This window comes from Gekko japonicus, unplaced genomic scaffold (genome assembly GCF_001447785.1).
Source record: "Gekko japonicus isolate JY-2015 unplaced genomic scaffold, Gekko_japonicus_V1.1 scaffold1643, whole genome shotgun sequence".
In the NCBI taxonomy this organism is placed as follows: Eukaryota; Metazoa; Chordata; class Lepidosauria; order Squamata; family Gekkonidae; genus Gekko; species Gekko japonicus.
In genome coordinates, this window is record NW_015169827.1 from 407,227 (window position 1) to 426,310 (window position 19,084).

The following is a 19,084-nucleotide window of genomic DNA, read 5'->3' on the forward strand; positions in this document are numbered from 1 at the left end:
ACACTACTTCCTCTTTCTCTTTACTGGGCAATCTCCATGTCCTCAACTTTCCTTCTCTCCTTCACACCCACCCATCTTTGATCTGCTCCTCCATCTTCAGCCATATTTATTATTCACTTACTTCGTTTATAGCCCACTTTTCTTTACAAAGGGGACCTTACTTCATTCTCCTCTCCTCCATTTTATCTTCAAAAAACCATGTTGTTGTGTCTTTATCATTGACATGTAATGTAAAGCTTGAAACCTCAGCCGGATTGTAATCTGGAACAACACCATTGGCTGAAGCATATACTGTAACCAATAAAACGCAAGAGTCTGTGCTGGAGGAAAGACAAATGATTGGTTGTTATCTATGTAACATGACTGGATGTTAACTATGTGAGGGCGTGGCTACCCCAGCCCGGGGGATTTTAAAAGGAGCTATGCTCCATTGTTGTTTGTTGTTGTGTCGTCTGATGCTGTGTGATCTTTGGATGTTCTCATTCTCAATAAAGCTGAATCACTTGTTTCTTACTTCGTTGTTGAGTTGCACATGTGATCAACGGCAGACGGGGAATGAAAAACCCTTCCCACAGCCCACCCTGGCCCCAACCCCAAAGGAGGGAGGGAGCAAGAGGGAGTCTGCCTGACCCTTCTTCCAAAGGGAGGAAGAAACATCTTGCCTAACCAATTAACCAGGTGTTGCTTTCCTAGATTTGTGCAGGGCTCAGTTGGGCTACAGCATCTGCCTCACCTCGATCTGGGTGGGTGTATCCTTCACAGTGCTCTAACATAGGCAAACAATCTCGACTTGTGCTTGGTCAACTCTACTATAAAAAATACAACAATCTGAAAAAGTCTTTTGCTTTTGATTATTACTTATCACATCTTTATCCTGTCTTTTGCTCTCCAAGAAGCTCAGGGCAGGTTACATGGCTTCCCCTCATTTAATCATCAGAAAATGATTGCTAGATATGTTTTAAGATGAAAGATGATGACTGTTCAGAGTCACGTACAATGCAAACTTGCACAGTTACTCAAGCCTAATTCCATTAGACTTCACAGTTAGTGAGCATCTTAGCTAAGCAGGAATTTGATCCAGTCCTCAGCAGTTCTACATTGACACTCTATGAGAGTCAGGATGGTACAGTGGATAATGGAATTTAAAATACAGATTAATTTACACTAGAAGTCATGCTTTTCAGGCTCAGTCCTGTTCTCACAGAAGCAAATTATATCTGATTTACTGATGGGCAACTGAAGGATCTGTGACTGACTCCTAGCCCACAGGAAACAAGACTGTAACATCAATCCAGTTCTATTCTAGATATTACCCTTTCTGAGTAATTGGTCATTGAGCAAGAGAGGCAGATTCTACCCAAGCCTTATTTTTATTTTATGGAAATCAAGCCCAAGACAAATCCTCAAGGTAATTAGGTAGACAGGGATTTTTAATTTGCAGAGGCAGTCAATTCATATTGCATCACAGAATGACATATATTTAGTTATAATAAAAGGCATCATAGTAACTAGCAATTAAAAAGGAACCACTACTGGGAAAGGTAGCACAGGAAATCAACCCACCCTTCTCTCTGGCATTCATATACATATTTCATTTACTGAGGAGCTAATAAAAGTAATCATTACATTTCATCAGCTGCCAAACAAAAAATTATTCCAGAATATTCCCCAAATGTTACATTTATCTCCAATGTCTCCTTCAGTACAATCAAGCAGGTATTTTCTAGAGACAAACTAGGTCATATTTAAAAACATATGTGGTAATGAAGAACAACATACAATTCTGCACTGTGAAGCCCATAACCTCTTTCTAGAATCCTTAAATGCTTACTTTCATTACATGTATAGATCTGATACATTGAACCAAAAAATGCTGCAAGAATGGTGCAATTTAGTATAGCCAAACAATTCACATCATGTAAACTTGCAGGCAAAGGCCCCCAAAGTAACTTCTAGGGAGAAAAAGAACAATCTGCCCATAAAATTTATTTTTATTTATTATTTCATTTATACCCCGCCCTCCCCAGAGGCCCTCCCCAGCAACCACATCCATCTAAAAATCATTAAGTAAAGACCAGTGATAGTAAAAAAACAGCAGCATTAAATAGCAATTGAACCAGCTATGAAAGAAAAGTGGAGGAATCAACCAAAAGACTGCAAAAATAGAAGTTTTCACTTAGTACTGAAAACTACACAAGTTGGATATCTGGCACCTGTGATGAAGAAGCTCCAAAGTTGAGATACCACCACAAAAGAAGTCCTTGCCTCTGGTGGCAACCCACATCACTTCAGGTGGGCGTATGGTGTAGGGACTCCACATAAAATCTTAAACAATGGGATAGCTCATACAGGATAAACTGATCCTTTAAAACTCAGTGGCAAAGTGAACAGGAAGACAAAACAACCTCACGCAGTGATCAGAGGTAGAATCCTGGAGTGGTAAATGCTGACCCCCATCAAAAAAATGTTGACACAATGAAAAAAAGACTTCCCCATAAAGCCACTTTGTGATGTCACATACAGCAGCAACACCAAGACGCAGAGATACCTCTTTGAAGATGGCACAAGACAGTATCTGGAGATTCAAATGAACAGTGAGTGCCATTACTTTCAGTCTTATATTGTCTCTCCAATTTGGAGCAGAACTCTCTCAAATCCCTCTGTGGGAAGAAAGCCATACCAGTTCAATGGTGTTTATTCTCAAGTAAATTTGCATTCAATTGTAGCTATAGCTATTCTTTGAATTGTTTCCACTATTACTTACAGGAACGGAATTTGTTTTTTGTTTTTGTTTTTTAACTGGAGACAGTACTCAAGAGAGTTCAGAATATTTTTGTGGGCAGAATAAGACTTAAGTGAGATTTATGTCAGATTGGTTGGCAAGGTGGGGGGAGAGATGAAATCATCTGGCTAAACAGAAAGATTACGGGAGATGTGCAACACAATGAAGAGTGAGAACAAGGTGAAACGAGGACAGCATTTCAAATGACAGAACAACAGGAATAAAGATAGGGATGTGATGGCACAGAAAGAGAAAAAAATGGAAGCAGAGGAATTGAAGACTGGACAATTATGGAGGGGGGGGGGTTTGCCTCAGGAAGCAAAATGTCTTGGAGTGAGCCTACTAGGACTGGGGAAGGGATAATGCATGGTTAGGAGACTGAGAAGCAGTCTAGAACTCACTAGCATGCCTCTCTCCTTCATGCATCATATCTGCATTCTCCCTTCTGTTTTTTTATATATCGGCATGTGTACCATGGTTAGTATAAACTAGTGTGCAAACTCACTTCTAACAAGGCTACAAAAGCAACCATGTCTATCGTTCTCAAAAATGCTGGTGCGGATATAACTCTAACTTTGGCAAGTTATTGCTGATGCTAATGGTTAACTCTGAAAATAAGGGCGGACAAGTTGCTGTTGTACAAAAATACTGGGTTCAGTGGACAATGGTATCAGGGAGCTAGCCCACAGATGTCTGTTAGTAATTTATAACTTACAAAGGAAGAAGGGAGAAATGAACCAACATTTCTAAAAATTTCCTTCATAACTGTATTTTTACTTTATTTATTAGATTTATATCCCGCCCTCCTCGATAGGGCAGGCTCAGTTATCAGAGAGACAAGACTGCTGGCTACCTACAAGATTTCTATTAATGTACCAGCAGAACTGTTTCTTTTACTCTTTAAGGAAACATGTAATATACAATACTTACTATCAAATGTTCTCATAGACCTCTTCCCTACTCCTACAACAGATGGGAGGAGAGAGAGAGAGAGAGAGAGAGAGAGAGAGAGAGAGAGAGAATGAATGAATGAATGAATGAATGAAAGAGGGGGAAGGGTGGACCTTATCCAAACAGTTAAGATTAATTTTACATCAATTTTCAAGGAGCTCTAAAACAATTTTCTACCACCTATTTAATCTCCATTTAAAATAGAGGGAGAGGAAAACACCACCCTCACTCCTACTCATCCAAATATCTTCCACAAAACACAGAGCCATTTGGATGATGCAACCAGTCAAGGTCCCGGCACTGTAACACAGTTAAGACCAGCACTCTTCTGTGCAACAATCACAAAAAAAAACTCTTTCCTTTTCCTGTCAATGGGCATCTAAAGTTACCTCATTAGGTTTGATTTTCTCTTTTGATTTTTTAAACAGTGTCCTACCTATTTAAAAAGACTTCATCCCTAAGTAGATTGTGCAAACAGCTGCACATTTGGGGTTCTGTATAAAGCTAGCCATTTAACATGTTCCCAGTTTAGCAGTGCAATTGAAAAATGTAGCAATACAGAAGCTTATGACTGACATAGTCATCACAGATCATTTCAAAGACTATTAATCACAACGATAATCACAGCATGAAAACAAGATAAACGTGCCTGAGAAAGTGCCCTGGCATAAGTATTCCAAAACGCATTACTGAGCTTTGTGGTAAACAAATTGCACAGTAATTCAAACTCAACAGAACGAAAATATCAAAAACCAAATGTCTATCTATGCTAACCTGCCCTGAGTTTCTGTTTGAGGAAACCGGTGTTACATTTACAGTGGCTGATCAGTAACAACTACATTAAAAGGAGCACACATGGGCATGGTTGGCAGCCATGCTATTGCCCTACATGGTTATCATGTTTGTCCTTCAATGCATGTAGCTGTATTTAAAATTCCAAAGATGCCTGAATAAGTCAGATTCTCAGTACTATTGTTTATGTCAAGCATTTCTTTAAAAGCTGTCAAAAAAAGGATAATAGGCCCCGTTCACACGGAGCATTTGCCACGCTACAGATACGGATGATAGGTGGATTTTAACATCTGGGAAGCGTAGTGCTCCCGTGGCTAACCCGTGGCTTCCTGCCAAAGATGCGGAGTAAAAAACTAGTACTTACGATGTACTGGTTTCTGGAAAACACGGGGCAAGTGCGGGCATCTGATCGCGTTTCCGCTGGAATCCCGTGGCATCCGGCACCTGCCCATGTCCCCTTGCAAACCAGATTATTTTTTTTAAGTCCCCAAAGGATGCACACAAACGATCATGCACACGCGCAAACTTCGGTGAGACAAACAACAAATCCCATTTGCCACAGAAGCAGCGCAGCGCGATTGCCGGTGTGAACGCGCCGTGCTGCTTCTTTGCCACACCTAACGCCTAACCACGGGACCTCGACAGGACGTCTGATTGGGCTGCTGCACATTACTTTGTTCCAGGGCAAACAGCCACGCTCCCCCACCCCCGCAGTTTCCAGCCCGTGTGACCGGGGCCATAGATATTTTGTTCCTTGCAACTAACTGCAAAGCTCTTCCCCCCCTCAAATAAAATCAAATGGGGGATTCTTCTTTATTCTTCCAAACTACCATTACAGACAGTTGTAACATGGAAAATAATTAATGAAACATTCCCATACCAAACCAAAACAAGTTTCAGCCCTGCACAGATTATGAAACGGATCCTGCAAGAGATTCACGCCTGGAAAAAAAAATCACTTCTAAGTGATCTAGGCTAGGAACAGTCTAGCAAACCTAGCTGAGTGGTCCCTGCTGCACCACTAGCTGCCTCTGAAGCTCAGTCTTAGCCCAACAATGGGTGTCAGTTCACCTGTTCCTGCCTCCTATAAACCACTGACAAACAGCAGCACCATTGGAGGAGGTAGCAGATAAAAGAACCTGACCACTGGGTCAGCTGAATAGGTCCAAGACAAGTGGCCCTTGCAGCACTGACAGACTAGTTGATGACTGGCCCAGTTTGCTTCTGTCTACCAGTGGCCCTCCAGGGCAACAGCCTACTGGGGAAATTTCTAAGTCTACCCCTGGTCTCAGCGACTGAGTGCCTAGTAGTTTTTCAGCTCAGATTTTATTTTATTTGTAGAATCTATGTCCTGCTCAACTGCAGGAACAACACCATAATTTACTACATTCCAAGATACAGATCAGTAGGCAAGGCTGGTCCAATGTACAGCTTCATGGATTTCTATAAATTTGTGTCTAAATACAACGGGTCTGAAAGACAACATGCCCCAAAACTATAGAGGAACAGCAGTAACATTTTGCTGTACAAAAGCATCTCAATAGAAGATACCACATGCAAATCTTCTCACCCGCCCACCCAGCACTATCTTTGACAGCTGGCTTACCAGCTTCCTCTTGAAAAAAAACAACCTTTCAACAACAAACATTCCAAAGACTCCCTGAAGAGCCCGTGTTAGACTCTGAACTTCTTTATCAGTTCAACTCTTTCCTTCTAGAACTTGTTCATGCTCTTTTAGATTAGATAGGATATTCCAGGGGAGCGCATTAATTTTATTTAAACGTGGTTTCTCTCTTTTTCTGTTATAACATTCCTCCAAGGCAGCTTAAGCTATGGTGGTGTTGCCAGTATGCCACAGTGGACTAGGATCCAGGAGATCCAGATCCATTCAGCCACAAAGATGGAGAAACCATTTCTCTCAGCCTAACTTACTTGTTGTACGGGCACAATGCATAGGTAGGACTGATTCTTGAGTTAGAATTCTAGTTTCTAGAGAAAACACAAGTTCCAATTTGTCCCAGGCAGGAAACTAGAGCTTGTTTTCGATTTGAGTTTGTTTCTATGTGTTCTGTAAGAAAGGAGGGGGGGGGAGATGGGCAAGGGAAACACAGATATATGGTGAACAAGTCATGTTCATCCTCATTGCAGAAACTGGAGTTTAACTGTTGCTTAGCATGGCATCTGAACGATGCCTCAATGCCATGGCAATAACAGTAAAGAAGATATGGTTTTTTAAAAAGCAGCATAGGTAAGCTTCGAAAAAGGGAGGTTAAAAATTCTATAAATAAGCAAGCAGGTTGTGCACAGAATACCCCTCCCCCATAATAATTTGAAAATCTTTTATGAACCAAATGATTGGTTTAAAAAAAATAATGAATTTGAATATTAAAATGTCAATAATAGATCTTTAAGAATCAGATGATGTCAGAAACTTGGTATTTGCCGTATGAAGGTTGCCCCAAGTAAAAACATGTTTACAGCTTTAGAAAAGTTCATTTAAAATGAATCAAGCTTTGTTTATACATAAATTTATTTTATGCAACAGGACTTCAATCCCAAATAAACTTGTTTATATATTAATAGATTTTTATATACTGTTTGTACATGTATTTCCATGTTTATCCAAAAGCGTCATGATTAATGCCAAGAACTTCCTCAAAGCTACTCAATGCATGAATTATAGACAGTATCACAGTTTTGTATTTTTAGGTTACCATTTAGTGTGCTTTAATACACTTTCAGCATAGTGAGATTTAGACACTTATTAACATGTTTTATACACTTTCAGCATGCATCTTCTGTCTTTGAATCTAAAAACTTAAATGTTGACCTAAAAATTACAGAGAAATATCAAACTCTGAAAACAAGAATACTTTGAGCATGGAAATATATTTTCCAAGCTTTATATTTCTATTTAAAAGTGCCTTGATTTACAAGATGGGAGTGCGATACATCACTAATTTTTGGAAGCCATGTTGCATCTGTACTCACCGTTCCCCCACCAATCCTCAAGCTTACCATTACTATTTGCATAACTGACAGTTATCATTCTAGCATTCTGATAACACACATTTATAAGAAATGAACAGGAAGTGCTACACACACATATAAAAGAACACTAGTTCTTCAGAAGATAAGGGACATCTCACGGCCCACTGCTTTTCAGGGAGACTGTACTGTGCTTTATCAAGTGTCAACTTTGATATGGAAACCAAGAACATATCCTTGCTACCTCTTTAGCACAGGACATACTATATAGTATTGTCCTAACCTTTTATTTATTTACTTAGTTTATATAACCCACACTTTTTTCTCAATTGGGACCCAAGGAGGCTTACATTGTTTTCCTCTCTTCCATTTTATCCTCACAACAAGCCTTTGAGGTAGGTTAGGCTGAGAGTCTGTGAACCGGTCCCAAGGTCACTCAGCAAACTTCCATGGATGACCAGGGATTCGAACTTGCACTTAATTTGACAGTCTAATCAGTACACCACACTGGCTGTCTTTTAGGCCAACTGCTCTGTAATAAATGGCAACTCAATGGAAGATTACATGTTATTTATTTATTTTACTGGACTTATAGCCCGCCCTCACCTGCACAGCAGGGCTCAGGGCAGGTAACAACACTTTTAAAACAATACTATAAATTAACTATTAAAAACGATTATCACAACAGTACGTTTAAAAGTCGTCAGATGGCAATATAAGGCACAAGTTGCATAAGTTATCCAAGTGAGGTTGCGCAGCCTGTGTGCTGATGAATAAAAACTAATATAATGAAGAGGTGGATGACAGAGAAGGGGCTGGGGGACGACAATTCAGATGGAAACTTCGTTGCCTCAACCATGGGCCTGGCAGAACATTTTTGTCTTGCAGGCCCTGCAGAACTACATCAGATTCGGTCGGGCCCAGATCTCATTTGGAAGAGCATTCCACCAGGCCAGGGCCAGAGCTGAAAAGGGTCTGTTGTTGTTGTTGTTCAGTCGACTCTGGCTCAGGCTAAACAAATGCTTTTGGGGCCAGGGATCACCAGGAGATTATTATCCACAAAGCGCAGTGCATCATTTTCATAAAAGGATGCTGGCCACTTAAATAAATTGTATTCATCTAAGCTTAGTCTATTCTCCATAAATATGCTTATAAAACATTATTTCTCAATAAAAAACATATTCTGTTCTCAAATTATGCACACACTGCTACAGAAGAGGAATTCCCTCCTGTGTGAGAAAGAAATGCCTAGTCTTACCCTTCTTGTAAGTACTTGTATTTTTTAAAAATTAACTTCTCTTTACAGATCTGCTTTATAGCTAATTAGGGTTACCTTTCAAATGATTTTAATCACTTCATTGATCAATTGGTTAGACAAAACTCTGCAGCCTATGCACTCAAGAAAAGGGTTATCACTGGGAATACTGGCATCCTTTGCAAGGAAACAAAATAAATCCCCCTCTTCCACACATTTCATTCTGTCCCCTCCATGTCTCTGAGTTCGTTAGAGTATTCCACAACAAATGGCACAAACATACTAAGTACATCACAGAACAAAGTTTGAGTCCAGTGGCACCTGTAAGACCAACAAAGTTTAATTGCCTCAATGGAGACCCAAAGTGGCTTAAATATCACAGTTCTCCTCTCCTCCATTTTATCTTCCCATTAATAGGGCTGCCAAACCGTGGCGGGGGATCTGTGCGTCATCGCAGGATTGCTGCCGCGGGGGGACAGCGATCCGCGCTGCACCGGCGTCGCCAGGATGTGACGCTACATGTCGCTCTGGCAACGGGGCTGTTTGGAGTCCCATTGCCAGGGCAAGGCGTAGCGTCACATCCTGGCGACGCCGGTGCAATGCGGATCGCTGTCCCCCCACGGCAGCGATCCTGCGACGACACACGGATCCCCCGCCGCGGTTTGGCAGCCCTACTTCCCAACAACCCTGAGAAGTAGATTAGGCTGAGAGAGAGTGACTGGTTTAAGGTCACCCAGCAAGCTTCCATAGTAGAACAGGGAACTGAACCTGGGTCTTCCAGTCCTAGACCACTAACCACTACATCACATCACACTAGCTCTGTTCTTACAACATATATTCAAGATAATTATGTCTGTATTTAAGCAAGTCCTCTCCCATTCCAATATAGACACTGCAAGCCAATTTGTACATTAAGGTCCTGTAGTCCAGATGTGTTCTGGGAGCTCAGTACAAAATATTAATTCCATGTATGAGGAAAAATCTGATTCAAATTGGATAATGATGTGGGGGGCGGGGAGTAAGGGTTGAAGCCTTCAGTCCCCATTCACCATGGTCCTAATCTGAATTGGCCAACATACTCCTTAACAGATTCAAGCACAGAACCCCCAGAATACATGTCGATAGGAGAGGAAAATCTCTGTAACATGTGAATAGGTCCTCTAATCAGAAATAAGTGTTCTTATCCATCAGGCTGCATTGATCAGTAAAATTACTAAGAACATTCAGCATAGGTTGCATTTGTTTTAATACACTACTTTCATGCTCCTATAAACCAGATGATACAAGGTTTTAATGATCTACATTAAATTTGACCTAAGGATAAGCAAGTTATAACTTTCCACAATACTCCCATGCTTTATGAGCTAAATTATTAACTCCCCTCTATGTTCCCCACGCAGGATTTGCTATGCTTCCTGGAACTAATTATTTTATGGTCCAAGTCTGGACTACCATACTTGCTTAAACCATTCAGCTATTTAATTTAGATATATAATTGCTACTGTCACAGGAAAGGAACAAACATATTACTCAATTTGTTGAATTATTTTGTACTACAGCCCCCCCCCAAAAAAAGACATGAAGCATACAGGCAACCAACTCTTGCAGCACTGGCGCCACAAACACCCTTTAGCCTTTGCTTACTGCTGCAGATACACCAAAGCACTATAATTGTAATGTATGGAATTCATTCTTGGAAAATGAAACTTGGCAACCACTGGTATATATCTCTGCAATGCCAGCAAAAATTCCCCAGCAATGCTGGTATAGTGCCATGATGATTGCAAGATTCAGGTTAATAGAACTGGAAGAGGTCAAACAGCAGTCCAGCCCTCTGCCTAAAGGCAGTACTATCTTCCCAGTGATCAACAAACACAATGGATATCAAGAGTGTCCCAAGTACAGAACAGGTGTACAACATGTATGGCACAAACAAAGCAAACCGAACCTGACTATCCACTTAATGGGAAAGTAAACAACCCCTCCAGCTCAAACAACAGAACAAGAAAAATGCCTGTGGCCTCTAACCAAAGTGACCTATAGGAACCAACCCTTCCTAATTACAAACCACTCAAAATGCAGTCTCCAGTTACAGGACTCTGAGATGCCTTGAGACAGAGAAATAAAGATGGGAGTGATCCTTAGCCCAGTAGGATACAGGTATGTTATCCAAACAGAGATCAAAAGACATACTTCATAAAAAAAATACAACTCCGTTTTCAACCCTCTGAATATTGTGTTTAGAACATAAGAAGAGCCCTGCTGGGTCAAACCAATGGTTCATCTAGTCCAGCATCCTGCCTCACACAGTGGCCAACCACTTCCTTTGGACAGCCAACAACAGGACACAGAAGCCAAGACCTTCACCTGATGTTGCCTCCTGGCTCTGGGATTCAGAGGCTTAGTGTGGAGTTTCCCCTCAGTCACCATGGCTAGTAGCCATTGCTAGACTTATCTTCTGTGAATCTATCTAACCCCCTTTTAAAGCTGTTTATTTCTGTGGCCATCACTACATCTTCTGACAACAAATCCCACATTTTAATCATTCTCTATGTAAAGTAGTGTTTCCTTTTTTCCCATCCTGAACCTACCCTATGTCAGTTTCATTGGATACCCTCAAGTTCTAGTATTTTGGGAAAGGGAGAAAAATTGTTGACACAGCTGTCAATCACCCCTTCCTAAATAATCATGTGCTGCTGTGAAAATGTAAAGCTCAGAATGGAAAAGGCCTGAATGTTTCTTCCTTATCACAAAGCCATTGGGGATGTTTACATTTTAATACTTGCAAGTTCAAATATCCTGCCATTATGTGTCTTCTTGTGTGGCTGAAATGTCCAGCCTTTTAAGTTACCCCAATTTCCTGGACAGATTTAGATGGCTGCAAAGGCCAGATTAAGATATTATTTTGCTTGACAAGAAAGACGACCAGCCTTTGAAACGTGATTTCTGGGGAAAGGCTCATTACACTTCTTTTTCACTTTTTAAAAGTCTGGATCATTCATAAGATAAGGAACCGGAAACACGAGAAAGGATCAGCATTATACAAGTAGGCAGCGTAAACTGCAAAGAAAACCTACCACGAACAAATCACTCCCCCTTTAAAAACAATTTGATTTGCATGAGTTTGGCCGACTACTTTAAGGAAAGATGGAGGCTCCTAAACGAGGAAGTCCCGGGGGAAACCAGTCCTCGGGCAGATGGTCGATTGAGCAGCCCGGGTCTAGACCGCTCTTGGGAAACTCCGGCGACGGCGGGCGCTACCTGCTCAGCTCTCCCCGTCTCTGCCTTGCCCCGTCCCAGACTCGCCGCGATTGCAAAGGGGAAGCAGGAAGAAGCCGAGCTTCTTTCGCAAAGTGCGTGTCACCCAGCCCAAAGCGAGAGTCGAACTCGTCCTCTCGAGAGCGAGGAGCTGCTTCGGCGCCGAGGCGTGAAGGGGCTTCGGGAAGCAGGGCGAAGAGATGCTCCGCCAGTTAACCCGTCAGTGGTTTGGCGGGGGGAAGGGGGGAGAGCGGAACTGCGAGCGAGTCTCTTCAAACCACCAGAGAAGGCGATGCCGCCCGCGCCTCTTCCTCATTCACCGAGGGGCTAGGCGGGGCAGGAACTACCATGCCCAACAGCGCCTTCCTCTACCCCCCCCCCCCACCCGCGCAGTGGCCTTGCCAAGAAAAGCCGCCGGAGTCACTCACCCTTTTGCGCGCGGGGTCCACCAGGGCAGGACGCGCCAAACTTGCCCGGCGCTCCGAGGTCGAGAGCGCTGCCCCGAAAAAAAGAGCGCCCGTCGAGTTTCAGCTGCCTCCGCCTCGGGACCGCCCGCCCTTTGCACGCTCGCGCCTCCCCTCCTCGCGCGCGCTCCGCCTCCGGTCTCAGCTCTGGCCGGACGCGCTCACCTGCTGCCACCGCTGCTCCCCAAAAGGGAAAGGGCGTGGGGGACGCGCGCTGGGTTGCTGGCCTCGCTGTGCGGTGGAGAGGAGCGGGAAAGACGACGTGATTTGTAGTTTCGTCTTTTCCTCAGTTTCTGGGAGCCCCTCCCCCCCAAGGAACTATCCCTTTGGGCTTGGTTTCGTTTTTTCTTCCTCCTTTTCCTTCCCTATCCTCTTCACTCCCCTGTTTCTTTGCCCTCAGCAAGGGACTCTCCAAGGCTCAAAAGCCCAGTTTGCGCGAGCCTCAACCGGCCGCCTCAGGCCCCCTCTCGGCCTTGCTCTGGCCGCCGTACCTGAAGAAGCCGCTTCCTCGCGGGGTAGCGGGCATTTGAAAAGCCACCCTCCCCCTTTTCCTTCCCTCTAAGCCCTGCATAGCCGGTTCTCTCGAGTGGCTGCTGCGGTGTGGGCGCCTTTCCATGAACAACTTAAGACCGGCCTTTGCCGACTCCCGCCTCGGCCTCTTGGGGACCTCGCTTTGAATTGTGCCAGTATGCAAATAAGGTTAGAGTGAAGTTGTAAAAGTGTTTCCCTCAGCTGAAGCTTGGCAGGAGGCACTTGCCCGTGGGAAAAGATTATCTCAACTTTCCTAATCCTCTCTCCAGCACTTTTATATCTTGATTTTTTTTTAAAGAAAAAAAAGTAAGATTGCTGGAGTGGTGCCCATTGCTTGTCGTTAAATAAAACTAGAAAGCAATTTTGTGGCACCCCAAAGACTGACTGCTGCATCAGGTTTCCTGGTGTTAAATACTTGGTTCTAGAAGCATTGCAGTGATCAGCTCAGGTTTATCAAGTGATTTCAGCAGAACATAAGAGGAAGCTTGGAGAAGCGGCTGAGGGGTGACATGATGGAGGTTTATAAGATTATGCATGGGATAGAGCAGGTCGAGAAAGAAGTACTTTCCTCCCTTTCTCACAATACAAGAACTCATGGGCACTCCGTGAAATTGCTGAGCAGTAAGGTTAGAACAGATAAAAGGAAGTACTTCTTCACCCAAAGAGTGATTAACACATGGAATTCACTGCCACAGGAGGAGGTGGCGGCTATAGGCATGGACGGCTTCAAGAGGGAACTAGCAGGTGATGCTCTGTATTCTTGGTGCTTGGGGGGGCAACAGTGGGAGGGCTTCTAGTGTCCTGGCCCCACTGGTGGACCTCCTGATGGCACCTGGTAATTTTGGCTACTGTGTGACAGTGTTGGACTAGATGGGCCATTGGCCTGATCCAACATTGGTTTCTCTTATGTTCTTAAGCTAGCAGGGCTGCTTATATGCATGCAAAACACCACACCCAACACACACACACTCCCAGTGATAGGCTATTTACATTACACTGCTTATCTATAAGTTAGTTCCTGGATCCAGGCATCTAGAGAAGCAAGTTCAGCCCATTCTAGGGGCAGCAAGAGGAAAGGCTTAGGCTCACTACATAACACCTGGGTAGAGCCTAAAGTACATGATGTGTGAAGGGTTCTGAGACAAGAGGAGCCTGTGCTTTCCCCTTTAAGTGTTTCCTGATTTGTTGTCTATTTGTCTTTAAAGTTTAATAACATATTTTCCATTTACGTAGAGAATACAGAACAGTCTTGCATCAAGCTCTCCTTCCCCATCCTTTATCTTTACCTGCCCCACCCATCTTGTCCTATTTCAAAGCCAATGGCAACATACTGTATCTTAATAGCCAGGCTTGGCCCAGCATGTGGATCAAACAAATCCATACCAGTTGGCTAGAATATAAGTTTTTGCAAAGCAGGGGATATCCATGATTATATTTTAAAAAATCAAATTGGGCTGGGTGGGATAAAAACTGCCCAATAGGTTATGAGTGATGCCTGTGCATCACTAAAAACAAAAACCACCATCCTCCAACCCACCTACTTTAAAATTTGGGCAGCATTGCCATGGCAAGCCCAAATGCCATATGAAAGCATGATGGCACTGGTGGGTCACCTCAAGCAGGTGAGAAGGGACAGTTACAGCTGGCTTTGGCATGCCTGTCCTTACCCTATCAGGCAACACTGCAGAAGTTAAGATCAGAATATTTATTTACCTACTTAAAGATATTCCTTGTTTCCTCATGCCTCAAGGCATAATTAAAACATTAACAATAAAACCTCAAATCCCCCCTCCTAATAGAGCCTTAATAACATATTTAAGTTAAAACTCAGATTTCCTCCCTCCCCAGATGTATGAGCTCAACTGCTGTGTGAACTGCAGTTATAAGTTTATTTGGGGCAAAGGCCTTATTTTATGAAATTAAAGTTCAAACTAGGCAAGTGAGGACGTCTACATATTCATATAGAGGAATAGGTGAGTAACTACTTTTTAAACTTTGTTGGTCTTAAGGGTGCCACTGGACTAAAACTTTGTTCTACTCTTTAAACAGAAACTGGGACTGAACTAAATTCCAGCCCTTCCCACACTTACTGTACGTGGGTAATTTCAGTATTTTCAGATTTTTTAAAAAAATATCCACACTCACTGCTAGCACTGAAGCAGGGCTGGGGCAAAAAGCAATGAAGCAAAGTGATACAATATTTCTAGAACTGGTATTCAGAGGTTTACTACCTCTGGATGTGGAAAGTCCCTTTTTAACTTATCATTGCTTAGTAAGTCTGTTCTCCAAGAATCTGTCCAATCTTCTTTTGAAGACATCAATGCTAATTATGGGCAGCCTGGGAAACCGAAATGGCCTTTGAAAAGTGTCCAACCCCCCACCCTGCCTCTTGATGGAGAGAGAAACGAACAGTGGACAGAAAATGGGGCACATTACAATGCTGGATGTTTAATCTTTAATGAATGGCCTTTGAAAAGTGTCCAACCCCCCCACCCTGTCTCTTGATGGAGAGAGAAAAGAACAGTGGACACAAAATGGGGCACATTACAATGCTGGCTGTTTAATTTTTAATGCCTTTCCTAATAAACCATAGTGTGTAGTTTGCTGATGCAGGCTGAGTCGATGCCATTTCTGCATTATGGTAGAACACGTGTACAAATACATATGAATCTCCAAACATGTTTCTGAAGCTGCAGAAGCTCCCAGCAATGTTTTAAACTTCAAAATATCATGTGTGCAGGAGCCTGATTTACATTAGAACTGCAGGAGGGAAGGGAGGGTCAAATGGCAGCTCTCTGGGGTTGCTTCAGCTGTTCTTGGATTTGATTTGTTTATTAGATGTCTATCCTGGCCGAAGCCGGCTCAGGGCGGCTTACACCTAAAAATTTTACAATACACACAAAGTAGATTAGGAACAACAATTAAAATTAAACCGAGCTAAAACCATAAATATAATAAAGTGCTAGTATCAATAATTTCGTAATTTCACAGCGGTAGTTGTTACGCAGTTCGCAGTCAGCTCTCTAGTCTTCATAGGTCATCTTAGGCAGCTGGCTCAGGCTATATTTAATGATCGGGGGGGGACAGGGCTCTCCCATCCAAGCTGTCCGTTGTTAGTGGTGGCGGTGGCTCCCAAAGCCTGGTGGAAGAGCCCAATTTTTCAGGTCCTGCAGGGCCCTGATCTCTTCTGGGAGCTCATTCCACCAGAGTGGAGCCGCCACCGAGAAAGCCCTGGCCCTGGTTGTTACTAGCCTGGCCTCCTTATGACTCGGAAGGGCCAAGCGGTCCTGAACTCCTGATCGCAGTGCTCTCTGGGCTATATGTGGGGAAAGGCAGTCCCTCAGGTATGTAGATCCCTGGCCATAAAAGGTTTTAAAGGTAAGAACCAGCACCTTGAAACGAATCCGGTATGCTATAGGCAACCAGTGCAATGCCTTTAGCACAGGCTGGATGTGCTCCAGAATAGGGAGTCCCATCAATAGCCTGGCTGCAGCATTTTGCACCAGCTGCAGCTTCCGGATTTGAGACAAGGGCAACCCTACGTAGAGGGCATTACAGTAATCCAATCTTGAGATGACCATCATATAGATCACTGTTGCCAAATTGTTGCATTCGAGAAAGGGAACCAACTGCCTGATCAGCTGAAGATGGTAAAAGGTTGATTTGGCAGTTGCTGTTACTTGGGCCTCCATTATTAGAGAGGTGTCTAGGAGCACTCCCAGACTCCTAACCTCCGTCACTCGCACCAATGGTGCCCCATCGAAGGTCGGGAGTGGGATCCCTAATCTCGGACTGCCCTGATTCAGGCACAGGACCTACATCTTCGTGGGATTCAGTTTCAGCTGGCTCAGTCTAAGCCAACCAGCCACGGCCTGTAATGCCCAGTCCAGATCTTCCGGTTAAGAGTCAGACTGACTCCCCAACAACAGTGCTGGGTGTCATCCGCATACTGGTGACATCCCAGCCCATGCCTCCAGGCAATCTGGGCAAGACAGCGTATATAGATGTTAAAGAGCATTAGGGACAGCACTGCCCCTTGAGGCACACCACATTCCAGTGGGTGCCTTTGGGACAGCTGATCCCCCCAGTGCCACTCTTTGTCCCCGACCTTGGAGGAAGGAAGCGAGCCACTGTAAGGCCAGTCCCTTGACTCCAGTGTTGGTGAGGTGTTGGATCAGTAACTGATGGTTGACCATGTCAAACGTAGCCAACAGGTCCAACAACAACAGCACTGCCAATCCTCCCTGATCCCGATGCCTCCAGAGGCCGTCTGTGAGGGCGACCAGTGCCGTCTCTGTCCCATGTCCTGGTCGGAAGCCGGACTGGAATGGATCTAAGATGGAAGCATCATCCAAGAAGCCTTGTAACTGAATTGCAACTACTCTCTCTATTATCTTGCCCAAGTAGGGCAAGTTGGAAACCAGCCAATAGTTGGCCAATTCAGCCGGGTCCAGAGATGGCTTTTTCAGGAGAGGTGCACAACTGCCTCCTTAAGTGCCTCCGGGAATAACCCCTCCGAAAGGCTCCCAAAGGGACCCCAAAGTATGTAAGTTACAACAGTAATAGCATAATATAACTAGGTGTTTTTACTCATCCTGCCATTTCTCCAGGAAGATTACATTATGTCTTCCCATTTCATCCTGACAGTGTTCTTTGAGGCAATGTGACTGGTCCAAAGTCACTCTATTAGTTTCATGTCAAAGCAGGAATTTTAAGCAAGGTTTGACTGCTCCAAGGCCAGCACCCTTACTATACCACAGTGCTGCTCTATTATCATCTTAACACTATTAAAATATTACAATTACAAAAAATAAAGTAATCCATTTCACGAAAAATAATAATACAGAATTCAGCATAATAAGAGTGTAATATGATCCAAGATTGTTGAAACTGGATTGCCTTAGTGTGCTCCGTAAGGAGCTAAACCTTCCACACAACAGATCCTACTCAAAAAGCCCTGTTCCAGTACCTCCTCTGAAAATATTACCATAGTATTTGGAAAGATCTCCCATTTACAAACTCTACCAGTAAATCATACACTTGTGAGTTTTACAGTTTTGAATGTTTTAAATCATACACTTGTGAGTTTTACAGTTCTGAATGTGTGTTAAGTGTCATCAAGTCATTTCCAAAACTTCCTATCATTTACAGCCTTGCTCAGGCCTTGCAGACTGAGATCTGTGGCTTCCTTAATTGAGTGAATCCATCTCATGTTGGGTCTTCCTCTTTTCCTGCTTCCTTCAACTTTTCATAGCATTATCTCATCTTCTCATAATGTGACCAAAATATGACCAAAGTTTGGTCATTTTAGCTTCTAGGGAGAGTTCTGGCTTGATTTGATTGAGAACCTACTTATTTGTCTTTTTCTGTAAAGCTGTCATCCAACATCACATTTCAAATTAATCAACTTTCTTCCCCTTTGGTTTCTTCATTGTCTAAATTTCACACCCACACATAGTAAAGGGGAACACTGTGGCATGAATTATCTTGATCGCCAGCAACACATTCTTATACTTTTTTTTCCTGGCTCCTTCATGGCTGCCCTTACCAGTCTCAAGCTCCTTCTAATTTCTTGGTTGATGAGGGAGCCAAGGAATAGAAAATCTTTAACAATATCAATTTCCTCATTGTCAGCTGTAAATTTGTGTAATTCCTCAGTAGTCATTACTTTTGTCTTCTTGATGTTCAGCTGTAATCCTGCTTTGACACTTTTTGCTTTAACCTGCATCAGTAGTTACTTCAGTTATTTCAAGTCTTCACTATTTTCTGTCAGTAATGTCACCACTGCATCATCTGCATACCACAAATTATTAATGTTCCTTCCACCAGTTTTCACGCCACCTTCATCTAAATGTAATCCACCTTTCCTTTTTTTTTTTTAATCCCCCTAAGGGGAATTTTTTTATTGGTTTTTTGCAGACTACAAACTATAACAGAAAATATGGGAAGGGGGACTACATCTAGGGAAACAGAAAAAAGACCCATGACTAACTAAAAACCTAAGAGTAGGCGATCAATACATCAGCTTATCACATTGTTATTGTGCTTATCACAATGAACCTA

The 19,084-nt window shown here is 43.1% G+C and overlaps 1 protein-coding gene across 1 annotated transcript in view; it reads right to left on the reverse strand.

Annotated features, from left to right (window-relative positions):
- Positions 1-12,562, reverse strand: part of PRKCD (protein kinase C, delta) — a 110,653-nt gene extending 98,091 nt beyond the window's left edge. Inside the window, exon 1 of the mRNA XM_015417252.1 lies at positions 12,455-12,562. The gene's annotated coding sequence lies outside the window, so the exon portion shown is untranslated. The remainder of the gene's footprint in view (positions 1-12,454) is intronic.
- Positions 12,563-19,084: the final 6,522 nt, after the last annotated feature.